The sequence below is a fragment of the Anas acuta genome, chromosome 4 (genome assembly GCF_963932015.1).
Source record: "Anas acuta chromosome 4, bAnaAcu1.1, whole genome shotgun sequence".
In the NCBI taxonomy this organism is placed as follows: Eukaryota; Metazoa; Chordata; class Aves; order Anseriformes; family Anatidae; genus Anas; species Anas acuta.
In genome coordinates, this window is record NC_088982.1 from 27,457 (window position 1) to 30,397 (window position 2,941).

The following is a 2,941-nucleotide window of genomic DNA, read 5'->3' on the forward strand; positions in this document are numbered from 1 at the left end:
TGCAGAGAGCAGACAGGAGACCTAGGGTGTTTCTAGAAGCAACAATCCCCATGCTTTTGCTGCAGCTTTTAACATTGAAAGGACAACACGACCCAGCAAGTAACTGAAACTTTTTCAAATGGAATTAGCTCAAACTTTTATTTGCATTGAAAGAAAAATCTACGAGCAGAACAGACTATACACCAACAAAATTAATTCCATTCCACCAAGGTAGTATCTGAAACTTTTTGAACTAGAATTTGTTTAAACAGACTCATCCCCATCTGTAAACACAGAGAACCAGCATTCAACAGCATGCCAGCCCTAATAACCATCTCCTGCACAACGTTCACTACTACTAAGACAACGTATTATTGTGCAATAACTGTCTGTTCCCAGCTCCTTTACCTCACCTGCTCAGTAGCTCCACATGACAAATGGGGCCGGGCGGCGCCGCGCCGAAAGGGGCCCGGGCGGACTTATTCTGCAGAGATGAAGGAGGTGAGCCTGCTCACTCTCTAGGCACTGCTGCACTTATGTGGTCAAGGAACCATACCCCACGGTTTCCCAAAAAAAACGTACCTGGCAACCCCTCATAAATGTACTTCTACTATGTAAATTCAAGGACAAAGTCTAGAAGGCTGCAAGGTCTAAACACTCGACAGACTGAAAACACACAGACAAAAGCTCCAGAAATATAACAAGCTGTCCCTAATCTTGAAACAGACTACCCCTACCCCTGCTTTACTTGAAAAACATGCAGAGAGCAGACAGGTGACCTGTGGTGTTTCTAGAAGCAACAATCCCCATGCTTTTGCTGCAGCTTTTAACATTGAAAGGACAACACGACCAGGGCAGTAACTGGAACTTTTTCAAATGGAATTACGTCAAACAGCTTCATCATCACTTCCAAAAATAGAGAACGAACATTCACTAGCGTGCCAGCACTGATAGCCACCTCCTGTACAACACTGACTACTACTGATGCAACATACCACTGTGCAATACCTCTGTTCCCAGCTCCTTTACCTCACATGCTCAGTAGCTCCACCTGAGAAATGGGCCCGGGGCGGCGCCGCGCTGTAACGGGCCCGGGGCAGCACCGCGCTTAAATGTTTTGGATACTAAAAGGACAAAATGACCAAGCAAGTAGTTGATTTTTTTTTCCCATCTGGAATTAGCTCAAGCTTTTATTTACATAGAAAGAAAAGTCTAGGAGCAGAACTGATTATGCGCCAAAAAAAAAATTCAATTCCATTCCACTTGCAGGAAAAATCATTTATTCAGTAAGCTACCTGAGAACCAAAAGGCCATGCTGATGGGTTAAAACACACTACAGGACACTGGGGCCAGGCCCTCCGCTGCACCCACTTAAAACCCATCCCTGCACTCCCCAAGGAGCAACCCCAACACAAACACAGACACAGCATTTCAGCTTCAACACAGTTTTGGGAACTGCTGGAAAGCATGCTTCATCCTCAGCGAGGTGTGCTCAGGCTACACAGGACGGGGCTTTGGGCACCTCTTTGCCTACCGAAGAAGACCACCATCAGCACCTGCTTTGTTCCAGTTCTCAGGAACTAACATCACAGCCCACGTTGCTTGGGACACCTGATAAACAGAAGAGAAAGCAGCCATGCCCTTTTCAAGCCATCCCTGCACGTGTCGCTCCTTGATCATCCGCAACCTCTTCTCCAATCCTCAACCGCTTCTGTGGAGAGCCTGCCATGGCACCTGCAAAGCAAGACGGATACCCTTCGCACTCACCTCGTGCTACTCGGCCGTTCTGCTCCAATCCAGCTCCAGCTCACAACCAGCCCGCCCTTCTCGTGCTGCTCTTCAGAGTGCAGCTTGGCCCCACTCAGCCTGTGCGACACACCTGCAAAAGAAAAAGAAAAGCATAGGCTGAAACAGCATCCAAAGCCACAGCACAGCTAGGACACTTACTCTCATCTGCTCCCTTACCTCGGCCCCCTCACCTACCCTCAAGGAAGATGCTTCCATCTGCTCTCTTAGGCCAGTTACAACACCCCTGAAATATAAATAGGATTTTTACTGTATTTTGTGCAGTTAACTAACTGCAGTGACAACTGCACCCCTAAAGTACCAGCTACATCCGTTCATTGCTCACATTGCCAAAAGCAGCTCTGGTCGTCAAGTCCCGTGTTGTACACTGTATTTCAACTTAAACAAATTAAACAAAAGTTGCCTACCAAGTGCTGAACAGTTCCAGAAGGAGCTCTTTCCTGTGACAGGTTCCTCCTAGGGTTTACACTCTACTGGGGACAGAATAGTAATAAAAAATAAAAGTTTCAAAACCCCGTATCTGTAAGCTTTCAAGATTTGACAGACCTCCTCAAGCACAGCGTTCAAGCACTATGCAAACAGCTGCTCAAAAGCAGATATACTCTCCCAAATGCACATCTGCCAACCACCAGAGATGACTGTGCCAGCTGCCCTTCAGTACGTACCCAGAGGCAGACCGGATGTCTTTCCCAACACAGTACAAACAATGTATTAGTACACCCATGCCCTGCCACATTAATCACTAACTGCCAGGCAGGACAGCTCCAGACCAAACACATACACACACAGGCACACCACAAACACTACAAACAAAACACACAACACAAGGCACAAGAAAAAGTGACCCCCAAAAGGAAAGCCCTATGACAACAGCAAGTCAGAACAGGCGCTCTGCACCAGACCCTACGAGAGACTCAAATGTCACCACACGCGACTGGAAGCAACTGCCAGAACTGGGATGATGGAGGCCTAAAAAGCCTGCCTTCAAGACAAGAGACCAGAAGGATGGGGACTGAAAACCCCATAAGACAACGCTTAGGAAATCAATTCCCAAGCAAGAGCTCCTGATGTGGCCCAGATGAGTTCTGCAAGAGTGAGGATGGAAACAGATGCGATCTCAAACCCAATATGATACACAAGACCTGAAACAGATCTG

General features: G+C 47.3%; 1 long non-coding RNA gene across 1 annotated transcript; it reads right to left on the reverse strand.

Moving 5' to 3' along the window:
* Nucleotides 1-1,242: 1,242 nt before the first annotated feature.
* Nucleotides 1,243-2,410, reverse strand: LOC137855175 (uncharacterized). Its single transcript, XR_011095562.1, has 4 exons — nucleotides 2,193-2,410; nucleotides 1,963-2,011; nucleotides 1,747-1,858; nucleotides 1,243-1,590 (listed from the first exon to the last, which is right to left on the reverse strand). It is a non-coding gene; the product is annotated as an uncharacterized lncRNA (long non-coding RNA).
* Nucleotides 2,411-2,941: the final 531 nt, after the last annotated feature.